The sequence below is a fragment of the Dreissena polymorpha genome, chromosome 8 (genome assembly GCF_020536995.1).
Source record: "Dreissena polymorpha isolate Duluth1 chromosome 8, UMN_Dpol_1.0, whole genome shotgun sequence".
NCBI lineage: Eukaryota > Metazoa > Mollusca > Bivalvia > Myida > Dreissenidae > Dreissena > Dreissena polymorpha.
Window position 1 is genome coordinate 82692421 of NC_068362.1, and position 13241 is coordinate 82705661.

The following is a 13241-nucleotide window of genomic DNA, read 5'->3' on the forward strand; positions in this document are numbered from 1 at the left end:
AAACCATTTTACTATTTCGGGTCACCGTGACCTTGACCTTTGACCTTGTGACCTGAAAATCAATAGGGGTCATCTGCGAGTCATGATCAATCTACCTATCAAGTTTCATGATCCTAGGCATAAGCGTTCTTGAGTTATCATCCGGAAACCATTTTAATATTTCGGGTCACCGTGACCTTGACCTTTGACCTAGTGACCTCAAAATCAATAGGGGTCATCTGCGAGTCATGGTCAATCTACCTATCAAGTTTCATGATCCTAGGCATAAGCGTTCTTGAGTTATCATCCGGAAACCATTTTACTATTTCGGGTCACAGTGACCTTGACCTTTGACCTAGTGACTTCAAAATCAATAGGGGTCATCTGCGGCGAGTCATGATCAATGTACCTATGAAGTTTCATGATCCTAGGCCTAAGCGTTCTTGAGTTATCATCCGGAAACGACCTGGTGGACGGACCAACCGACAGACCGACCGACATGTGCAAAGCAATATACCCCCTCTTCTTCGAAGGGGGGCATAATAAAATGTTCAGTTGGTGTTTCAGCATATTTGATTTTAGATATATTTATGTTTATTCATTGTGAAACATGGACTTTTTTTATAAATAATGACACCATTTACTGTCTTTTACAGCTTCATGTATATGTAACTGTTAAATTGCATTGGTTGTTTTGCCTAAACTATTCAACAGGTCAATACAGTCTTTAATTGAAATTAAGAGTTTTGCTTTCTTACTGCAACATTAAGCATTTGTTATTGATACCTTTACGCGTTTGATCAAAGATCGGCTCACTTCTCCCTCATAAAATTGGAAGGAGAAGTTACTTCTCCCAAAAATTTTAGGCTAGGATGATCCCTGATATATCTCAGATTTATTTCATAAAAAGAACTAACAAAGTATATAAATATAATAATAATATGATTTTAATTATCATAAAGAGTTTAATTAGTTTTTCCCAAATCAGTGGTCGCTTTTCACATGAATTTCATTTTTTCCCAAAATGGCCAGGCAAAGGCCTGATGTATCTATATTGTGTCGATATTTGTTGATAAAAACATTCCAATTTTTCTCCATTTTATTGATAAAAAATGCTCAAATTTGCCATTTTATTGATTTAAAAAATTCCAATTAGACTCAAATTGGCTAGGAAAACTGAGACTGTGCATGACGGCTGAACTGTCTGAAACTAATGTTGAAACAATCATTGATATATATTTAAGAAAAAGGACAGAGACATTCAGCTGTGAATATTGCATTCATACATACATGTGTATTCATATAATAAATATCATTACATATACAAGAGTGAATTTGTAATTTTCCCCTTTTCCTAAAAAACGACGCGTTTTTCCCCTTTGTATGGCCCCGCCACCATTCCCCTTTAGGTGAAAAAAACTCTGCATACCCTGGATACAATTTTACTTTTTAATAGATTATCTGCTATTGAAAGATGAAACCCTTTAGCAGGGTGTATATGTTAACAAATTTACTTTGGGCTAGTAATTTTGCTGCTGGGTTACTTGTCTTCACCATTCAAGTAGCCCGAATGGCTAGTGGATAAAATGAACTATCATGAAGACTGGTAGTGTGTTTCGGATTACTAATTATTTTTCTCATTTGGAAATTTTACGGAACATTTATTCTTGTGTTATATGTGTTATGATTTAAATATTAATTTGTCAAATGTCTTATATTCATTCACATTGTAGACGTACCTGTGAATTAAAAAATATAATTTTTATACGTATTAATTTTCCATACAATTATCTTTTCTATACATGTACTACAGTATTTAAACAATTTATCATAACAAATAAACAATGTTTTTATTTTTTGGCATTCCCAGTAGCACACTGCTAACGCGGCGTTGCACGTTTGGCACTGATAAGAACAGAAATTGTCTGCATTTACCGACTAGGCTAAAGTAAAACACGCCACGGGAATTAGCGAACGCAGCGTAATGCCGAGCGTTTTATCAAGTTCACCTCGCACTCCAACGCCGCATGAACACTCGCTAGCAGAAAAAACCCCGCTGAGGGAGCGCGTTTTTTGGGGGGAAAACGCGTGGAGTGTACTGTACGACCTATACCTGACTTGTTTAGTGCACATACACAATCAGGGATTTCAATAGATTTTAAAAACTAGGAGTCAATGACCCCTGGACTGAAATTTTGAGGAGTCAAATTGAAAAATGGTGGGGTCAATTTTGAAGCGCGTTAATTGTGTTTTTGTCTGTATTATTCAATTTAGATAAAAATATGCTCTAAGAGTTACACAATATCTTAAAAAGTTATACTGCTTTATTAAATAACAATACCATGATACATAGCACAACATATTTTAATGAATCGGTACATTAAAATCTACTACCCAGGGCTCGACATTAACTTTTGAAGCCACTTGTCCAGTCGGACAAGTGGACCATAATTTCACTTTTCCTGACCAAAAAGCAACTTGTCCTGACCATTATATCTTACTCTGCTCAGTACTTTGCAAAATAATCAAATCATAAAGACTTGAATCGTTCAAAATACATGTAAACATAATTGTAGGCAATTTCAATACAAAAAGAACTGACTAGAATAACAGGAAAACTCAATATTATTGATTTTTAAACATTATACAAAGCCAAAGTACCTGACAAAAACTTGTGTGTTGCCAACATCAAACAGAAAATGTTAAAAGTGATGTATATGTACAGTACTTAACTGATATTTAAAAAAAAATCATTCTATACATAGAGAGGACGTCACTACGTTAATTGTCTGTAAGATCGGTGTGTACCGGTGTCGTAAAATGCATATTTTTTACAAGGAAGAATATTCTTGTTATCTTGGCAAAAAAGAAAATGTTAAGGTTTGCTTCCCTTGTAAACAGTACAGTGTAGTACATGTATCACATGGAACTATCGGAATATCTCGGGCTTCGACGATTAAACGTATACAAAATATACTCAGGAAAGTTGAGTGATATCTCCACAGAAATAATGGCTTTAAAGGCATTTTTTTCTAAGTTATACAATTATAATGACCACTTGTCCCGTCGGACTAGCAAATTCTTTATTTACTTGTCCGGACTAACAATTTGGTTGTCCCGGACAGTCGGACTACCTTTAAAGTCGAGCCCTGCTACCTTAAAACATTTTTAAGTCTTTTAACACATTTAAGATCTGTGCCAGTAGCACCTTTTCATCACATATTTATTGTCATGATAGCTTTTCTAACAAAACACAATCTAAATGCATGGAACATCAAGTATACCTATTACTGATTATCCGAATACTATGCATGTCCAAAATATGGACACTTAAGAATGCCTTACCTGTAGTAGTTTTACTTTAATAATCCAAATTTTTCTTTTTGTTATCTGGTTTAACAAACCTTATCAAATGTTTTAAATCCAGTTAATGCTTTCTCCATTATTGAATCACCATTACTTGCAATTTGAATCGCCAGCTTTGAATTGAACGCGGGTTGAATGTTACGTCAGCCATTTACAGTGTCGAAGGTCGACATAGCAATTAAATTCTACTCGGATAATTTATATATTATCGAGGAAATGTGTTTTCTCAATGTTTATGTGTAGTATTATGACTTGTTAGTAAAAAAAATGAACTGTGATTCCAGTTTATATAAGATGGGTGTTACTTGTAATTATCGGTGGATTGACAAACTGACAAAACTCGCTGGACTTTATCATACTAGTTGATCTACGTAATAAATAGACCTTTGATAAAAAAAAAATTTCTTAAATTACTTTTTGCCGACTTTCTTTAACTGTGCCGTCTGCAAAGACTGCAAAAGACCCTGCAATTATCGGATGATCATTCAAATATCACGTAATCGCTGCTGCTAATTATCCAGTTAGTGCGCATGCACTATTTAGACGGTGACGTGTATTGGAAGAGATCAGATAAGTTAAACAACCAACCGGGGTATACCCTTGATAAAAGACCGAGTTTCAAATACTTTCAATTAGGAGCACAGCGGGATTTATTACCATGGAACTCGAGATGTTAACTGACTGACGCACGGGTCAAATTTTCGATGCGTCAAAATGACGCACGGCAGAAAAAAGGGTTGCTCCAAAAACGAGTCATTTTTAATTTGCTTGCGTCAAAACGCAGGATTTTGCGTCTATTGAAATCCCTGACAATGTCAAATTTCGAAACATGATTATAGCCTCGACGTATGAACGGGTAGACGTATGACTGACTTTTCACGGTACGCGCACAGTATACCGTAACATCCTAACTTTTCCAGTCATTGGTCCGGAAAAATGTATGTCCGGATATAGATTACCCTTTTACCCTTGTAAAAGTTTAAAATGTAACGAACCACAGCGCTTGCATGTTTCCACCCAAGAAGAGCTGTGTCGCAGTTTCTTCCAGTGAGTGTTTCACGTCATGGAATTACAATCTTCAAATACTAACTGGAGGGCCGGAGCAAATTTATCATGTTAACTATTCGCGGTTATATTCCCGACGTCCATGTTCATTAACAAGTCAATTCGGTCAATCGTTAAACATGAATTTTTGATTTGGTTCCCGGCAATATTCCCGATTTCGAAGTTAAGTCAACGACCTAATATGATTAAAGGTGCTACCTAATTTATGGGCAAAAGCTTTTAAAGTATTTTTGATAACAATGTATTTTTTATAAATATATGGACATGATTGTGTTCAAAATATTATAATTGTTGCAATAACTAAGTAATGCATCCAAAAAAAATCAATCTTTAAACGAGTTACATGTTCCAAGCTTAAAGATCTAGCATCTTATTTTTTTTTGTTTTCTAGCCACAGGAATTTATAGCTGGTTCGGTGTCTGTGGTATAGTGGATGGGGTGTCTGCTGGCTTAGTCACTGGGAGGTCTCTGTGTTGATCCCTTAAGTGGGTAATTTATACCGAATTATGCGACTATCGACCGCTAACTCATATTGTGCGTATTTGGTATAAATTATAATAATAATAATGTTTAATAAATATGCACAATATCTATGAGTAAGCGGTCGATAGTCGATAATTCGGTATAAATAATAATAATAATAATGTTCAATGTCAAATATCTCTAAAAGCAACAGACGTAAGATGTCTTCTGATTGGCTAACACTCAAGGGTTGGTGAAAATTGTACGTGGAAGTACATTACTCGTTCTACCTAGTAGGTCTTGTAGACTTTCGACGTCATGGTATGTCATATACACACTAAGTACTGGTCCTACCCAGGAAACAGTTTGTTTCATCAAATGTCTCAATTCAACTTGCCAGCTTGCTAAAGCAGTTGCATTTAGCAACTAATTTAGCACTGATTTAACATAATCAAAATCAAGTGATGTGTAAAATCAATTTTGATTGACAATTTGACAGGATTGTAACAGCATAACAACATACTTGTTTTGCAATTAAAATATTTAATAAATACAGTCATCTTGCAGGTTTCTAATTTTCTTTCGCAAACTATTGTTGAATAGTTTAAATTTTGTCGCCACTAAAAAGCTAGCCATTTTGTAGCAATTCTTAAAATGCATACACTAAGCTCTATAGTTACAATTTGAATGCAAATCTTAGAATGCATCATGTTATATCATCCAGAGTTGTTTATTTAATCATTCAAATAACACATAACACAGTACATATATAAAAAGGTATGTGGTATTGTGTGGAGATACAAAACACTTCACATCATTAATTTGCACATAAAATAATAGTTACAAAATAAGTAATACTAAAACACTGTCATCAACCTACAGTACAAGAATATTTAAGTATATGAAATTCCAAAGTGATGTTATTTTATTACCTTTTACAAAATTAACAATGCTGGTTTTGTACTAGCCATAAAACATTTATCATAGATTAACAAGTAACAACCAATTTATTAATTACACAATAGAATAGAAATCATATTAAATGCATTATGCATTAACTAAACAAGCTATTTGCTACTGTTTAGAATCACACTGCTGTTTAGAATTACACTATCTTACTAAAAATGATCACAACAGGTACTTAGTGCTTTTAGATACTGGTGGTAAGTTTTGTATTACTAGTTTGACATTTAATGGCATACACTTGTTGATAAACAGACTAAATATGGATGGGAACTTTAATATTTTTTCAGCATAATTGCCTTCAAATTGATAATTTAACAACCCTTTGACATTGTTTGCACATCTGATCTTATTATGCCATAGCTGATTTTTGTTTATAGATAGACAGATATAGACTTTTGAAAGTTCTATAAAGGTTCACACATGTCCCATCCAAGTAAACCAACAGAACTAATAAAGATCACCACAGATAATAACTGTGTGTATAGCTTGGAAATTTAGATAGTTCAGGAATCCCTCCTTTGTTGATTTCTGTAAACCAAAACTGTCAGTTTTGATGGATAGTATGGCTTGTGTGATGCCCAGCTCTTGCCTTGGCAGAACAGCTTCTAAAAACGGAAAACCAACAAATATCTTAAAATTTAGTCAATAATGCAGACAATTTATAAATGTTTTGTTTTTTTGTTTATTTCGAATCTGGAAGGTTTTTTACGTAAGATTGTGGTACGAAAATCCAACGGTAATGGATTTTGTGGTTTAAGGCCTAAACTAATTAAAGTGATATGTAACCTTTCTGGATATCGGTAAAGTGCGAGCAGAGGAGGTGTAAATACGTTAAAAATTAAAGCTAAAAGACTAAAAAGTTGTGAATAAATGGGTTTCTGATGGATAACAACGACAACTTACCAGAATATTGCTCATGATCACACGTAAAACTTCTTTCTGAACGCGAATGGAAAATGCGTCACGAATTCTGACAAATAAACAGTAGGGTGTCGTTATTGAAATACCGCGAGAATACTGGAAGATTAGAGATGCCAACTATAATGTTTAAAACAAATATTTTTTTAACGAGCGTTTGTGATTTGTCAGGATAATAATAACAATAAGATATCGAAAAGATCAAAGCAAATAAATTCGAAAGAAATCTGAAATTCGGCAACATATTTAAGACGGGTTATGTTGACGTAAATTGTGTTTGGTAAAGACTGTCACTATATGTAGTGAACCAGTCTCGGCTTATACCCACTGAAGAGTATTCAGGGGAGATAATTGAGTAATGACTTAATTCTGGAACGGTTGCGAAGAAAAACAAATAATGCGAGAATATTAAGTGCGATTCGCTATTATGATGTCATTGATACAATTTTTCTTGAGATATGTATTTACATGTGATTTAGCATATGTCAAAGTGTTTTTGATTTGTTCAAGGTCATAAATAGCATCGCGAAAATATATGTCGCGTGGCAAATTTTTTTGAGACGCATCCATATGTGGTATTCATATGTAATTTTATGTCTAAATTTCCATATGTATGAACGGTCAACGCCCGCTTCGCGGGCTTTTGCCCGTAATATACATCACGGAGTGAATATTGACAGGAGTTGAATCGAGTATTTGACCCTTATTGTAGTAATTTCAATTTTATGCAATAACAAATCATCCGATTTCATTGGTTTATACGTTATCTTGTTGCTCATTAATTCCTCTTTCAAAAAATATAACTTTTAGTATATTTCCGTTGTTATTAATGGATTTATAGCGCGTTAAACACAAAAATAACCATTTTATGTTTTAACCTCGCGCGTTTAACCTGTGTCGTAACTTAGTCACGCGACCGGTAGCTATCTATTAGCGTACATCGAAGCGCCGATGTTATACATTTTGATGTACCCACTAACGTCTTTTTTTAAATTATACTTTCATTTCTCGGCCGATTTTTACAAATTATATATCATTAGAAAGCCTACCTTTCGTAGTTTTCAGATATAAACATATATATTATGTTTTTCTCCTGATTTGGGTAGCCAAACGCAATGTTTAACGATGACAATATATTTATGATCGGCAATATTCGTTATTTATTCAAAATATAAAATACTGTATACAGCGAACGTTCAGTCGTGTCGGTAGGAGAACACAATTATTACAGGTACAAGTCCTTTACTCATGATACAGTTGTGAGAGAGTTTCAACGTGTATTGTCTAATTCATGACATGTACAATATAATACATAAAATAACACAATTTACAAACATGCATGGCCAATCTTATAGATTTGCAATATACATTTTAAGTGTGTAATATTACAATTAAAACTATTGCCTTTATACAAATACATTTTTCATTGACATATATCATAAAAACCAGATTACCCCTGTTAACCTTTTTTTAAACACCTGCAATAAAATATTGAAGTTGATAAAGCACTGGTGATTGTAAAACTGGGCACTAATGCGCATAATGAAAAATGATGTAAAAGAGCGACTACCAGCTAGGATCAGATCCTTATTGGACTGGTTAACAGTTGCCTTCTGTATTCTTATAAAACAGTTATTTCAGATGGTAAAATAATAGGAAACATTTATAATTAGAACTATAATTGAGCGTTACAGAGAATGTATCATCTTAAATCCTATATAATAGATTCTATACACAAAGACGCTCAATATACTATCAACTTATGACTAGAATCTCTGACTATACACAATTACATTATATATCAAAGATAATACATATACTATCGCTTCATTTACACATGTAAAACTGTCTTCTTGGTAAAATTAAAAAGCATGTTTTGGCTAAGATTCTTGTTAATCCTTCATTGATAAAAATGGATTCAGCTTAATGTTGTGCTGGCTTATTTGTTTGATGGACAAAAACAATTATCAATTATCGTTTGTCGATTTTTATAACAAACACTTGTCTAGATTTAAATGGTGTGTTGTGTTGATATTATATGTACACGAATTAACAGCGACTTTTCACGTTTCACTGACTAGCCCATTACATTAAATTAATTATTCATGTTGTGCATATTGATGTTATTTTTTAAAACCACACTTGTCTGGTTTGACATCTGAAAGCTTGTTATTTTGATTTTATCTTTACATGCGTTAAAGTTAACGTTTCACCCATAACATAAAATACAATAGTAATTGTTTAGTCTAATAAATATGCCTAACATGATACACTCAAGCTTGAAGTTTTCAACGCCTCAATGGAAAGCTTGAAAATTTTATAGTTGACGTCGCCGGATTCCATAGCTACTGTCTCGGTTGAGCGTGTTAAGGCTATCGACCCGACTGTTGTCAAAGAGCTCCGGCAATTATTCGTTGCTGCTATAGTAGTGAGAATGGACAACCGTCTATGGAGATGCCTACTTGTGAGCGCATTCATAGGTACATTTTTCGATTATTATTTTTATGCTCCCCCCCCCAAAAAAAATTGAGGGGAGCATATAGTCGCTGCTTCGTCTGTCCGTGAGTGTATTCGTGTGTCCGTGCACAATTTTTGTCCGGGCTATTTCTCAGCAATTAATGACCGGAATTCAATTAAACTTTATAGGAAGCTTCACTACCAAGAGGAAATGTGCATATTATCAGCCGGTTCTGGTCGGATGATTTTTCACAGAGTTATGGCCCCTTGAAATTTTCTATAAACTGTACATATATAATGCAATTCTTGTCCCCCCAACTACTGACTTGAATTCAATGAAGCTTTATGGGAAGCTTAACTACCTTGAGGAGATGCGCATGTTATTTGTGGGTTCTGGTTAGATGAATTATTTAAAGAGTTATGGCCCTTTTAAATTTCTAAGTTGCTAAACCATCCATCGTATTATTTTGTCCAAAGTTATGCTCCTCAAGACGTTTCCTTTTATCTGAATATATAGTGCAATATTGTGACAAAAAAAAACACCTTTGGGGAGCATCACCCGTCTCCGACGGTTTCTTGTTTAATTATTAGTAGTTTGTTATTTCTTCAGTCAGATAACATTTTACTGTTGTAATTGATACTGCTTAGAATATTCAAGATGCATGCTAGATGTGTGCGCTGTAGCTAATTATAAATTGATTATTTATATAATTATTTATAATAAACACGTCAATAATTGCATGGTTTCATTAACGTACATGTGTTTTATGTTCGTTATAAGTTTTGTTTTGGTGTGCTGATTTTGGATAATACGTTTATTTCGATTTTAAATAACTTATTTTTCAATGAAAAAGTACTTAAGATTTCGAAAAGCAAAGTTGTCCAATAGCAGTCAATATGCAAACAGTTTTAGTTTTTTTCTGCGTATTTACCTTCTTGAAACTTGAAACTTGAAACTTGCTAATTTGATGAAACGCCTATTTATATAATTATATTCAATGGCGTTGAACAAAACATATATATGTACATAATATTGATAAAAAATAAGAGGTATTGCTAATATTATGCAGCATTAATTAAATGAATTTAATGATCTAAATATGTGTGATATAAATAATAATGCTGTAAGAAACTATTAAAACACAGTAAAAGTAAAATATTATGTAATAAATTGATAAAACCTGGGTTAAGACAATAATTATAATGATTTGATGAGCAAATATTTGGCAACATAAAGACACTGTTTTTCATTAACTAAAAGGATACGTAAAAGGATATTTCTGCACTCTGGCTGTCGGATCCCACAGCTTTTAGTCACCTGTCATCCTTAAGGACACTTCTTTTGGGTTTTAACCTTATTTGAACTATCGTGATTGCAAGTCACAAATAGACTGACCAAGTGTGACTACAAGACACAACTTGAAGGTTAAAATTACAGTGTTACTATAAGACACAACTAGAGGGCCTAAGCGTGACTAAAAGACAGCTGGTTGATGTAACTCAATCATTGAGCAAATAAGCCCTAATGATTCTTGGTTAACAGTCACTTGTACAATAAATATCCTTTTCGAGCAAAGAAGCCCGCACAATTCTTTAATTTCTTGGTCCTCCGAGTCCTAGTGACAAATAAGCCCGTAAACTGAGTCTCGATTTTTTTTTAATTCACAGGTATTCAAATTAAAATAGGTTGTAAAAGTCTCCTTCTGTATATATATGTTACATACTGCTGTGAAAAACAAACTACATGTACTTTAGAAAAGGCATATGTTCAAAGTTTGGATGAATGTTGACGCGTGTTTGTTCATGGTAATTAAATAGACGGGTTAATACTTAAAAAAGAACAGGTCCTTGGATCTGCTCATTCTAAAACGCAGGTCGACACAAGCCTTAATTATAACCTCCACTGCACATCGTTGGTTTGAACAAATCACTTACTATCCCCTACACAATATAATCATCAAAATATGTATAGATAACAAATTTGAGAAGTGTAACATTAAATGGACTGTCAATCACGACGACGAAGAAAAGAAAAGTTGTAAAATACCGTATTTTTTTCAATTATTAATTTATACTGATTAACATATCACAATTGGTATATTACATTACTTGAAAAAAAGTTCATATTTTCATTATATTCGGCAATAAAATTTCGCGATGTGAAATCGAAAGTACATCGCGAAAATAGGCGACATAAAGATATACACACTATAAATAACGCAAGTAGATTGCTCATTATATATATATATATAATATATATATAATATATATATATATATATATATATATATATATATATATATATATATATATATATATATATATATATATATATATATATATATATATATATATATATATATATATATATATATATATATATATATATATATATACAATTCTCTACGCATGCTCAATTTGCATTCATGGGTTTACCATGTGACGATGATGATCAATCTACTGGCGTTATTTATAGTTAACTGGTAGGTTACCTGGTAGACATACCCAGTAAAATTTATTGCCGAATATACTGAAAATATGCAAACTTAACAACTTTTTTAAAGTAATTTAATATACCAGTCGTGATATTTTAATCAATAAAAACTAATAATTGTAAGAAAAATACGGTATTTTACAACTTTTCTTTTCTTCGTCGTCGTGGTTTACAGTCCCTTTAAATTGGTAACTATTTTATGAGACGATCAATAGCCTTTGTTTATTATTAATTTTATTACGACTAAAATTATTTATGATACTAAGTTAACATATAAAGTAAGTTTTAACATTTTCATATAATTATATACACTATAAAGAAGTTATCTATGAATATTTGTAACAACAAATCCGTATATATTCGCCGTTCCACGACAAAGCCTGTTAAGGTGACATCGTTGGTTGATGTTAACAAACTCAAACTTATTAAATTGTGCACATGCACCTATATTGTGTTACATTCATACATACATGGGGCAGCCCAGATGGGACCCATATTGAGCCCGGTTGCACTCCCCATCTGGTTCCCATGTTGGCAGCCCACATGGGACCCATATAGGTGCCCACATTGGACCCATATGGGCCCCATATAGATTATTAGCTGGAATAATTTGTTATCACATTGAATCAGGTACACACTTTAGTAATAACACGATTGCATGTGATGTTGTGTTGGAAAGAACAATTAAGAATAACAATTTAAAAAAAACAAGTGTGTGTAGACAGAAAGGTAAATAGGAGTTGTAATAACAGATGAAAAATAGCATAACGAATCCTTTGCTGAAAAAGACAAGTTACAGGCAAGAAACATTTATCCCATTTTCACCGCGACATTGACGGTATAACACGGTGTGGAATATACTTGCTTGTATTCAACACTGTGGAATATACCTGTCGCGTGCACGGACTACTTTTTAAATGACGTCATGTGATATGCGCTAAAATTAGGTCGATATTGTTTGGTTCATTGATCGAATTTTAAGGTCACCCATTAGAAGAAAATGTGCATATTTTGCAGAAAAATATATATATGACACATTCACCAAAAGAACTGTTGAAATAAAATATAAAATTACACGATTTTTGTTTTGTTATTTTTTTATTTATATTTACTTTACCACTGAATGATTTTTCATAAGAAACAAAGTCGACAAAACTTAAGCTTCAAAATTATACGACCTTCAACCTTTAAATCTAGTCATATGACAAAATTTTAATGAATCAGCTGATTGATGGCGTCATAAAATGACATACTTATTGCGTCATTTTCCCCATTTTTTTGACGATTTATTATAAACGCGACTTATTTCACATGTTTTCTACATGCACTGTATGTCGACATATCTGAATTGTCAATTGATCACATTTTCCTTATTTCGTGTAATTTGCATTGTTTATAACCAAAGCATATACTTTTGACATTTAACTTAAATATTAAGAATGTACAACAAGCCATACACATATCGCACAGTTCATGAATAATCTGCTATGTTTGCTTTCCTATTTAATTCACGTTAGGCATAGAGCTGTGTAAA

The 13241-nt window shown here is 33.0% G+C and overlaps 1 protein-coding gene across 4 annotated transcripts in view; it reads right to left on the minus strand.

The window, feature by feature from the left end:
• Positions 1-4501, minus strand: part of LOC127842328 (swi5-dependent recombination DNA repair protein 1 homolog) — a 144835-nt gene extending 140334 nt beyond the window's left edge. For all 4 annotated transcript variants that reach the window (XM_052371777.1, XM_052371778.1, XM_052371775.1 and 1 more), the window contains exon 1: positions 4341-4501. The gene's annotated coding sequence lies outside the window, so the exon portion shown is untranslated. The remainder of the gene's footprint in view (positions 1-4340) is intronic.
• Positions 4502-13241: the final 8740 nt, after the last annotated feature.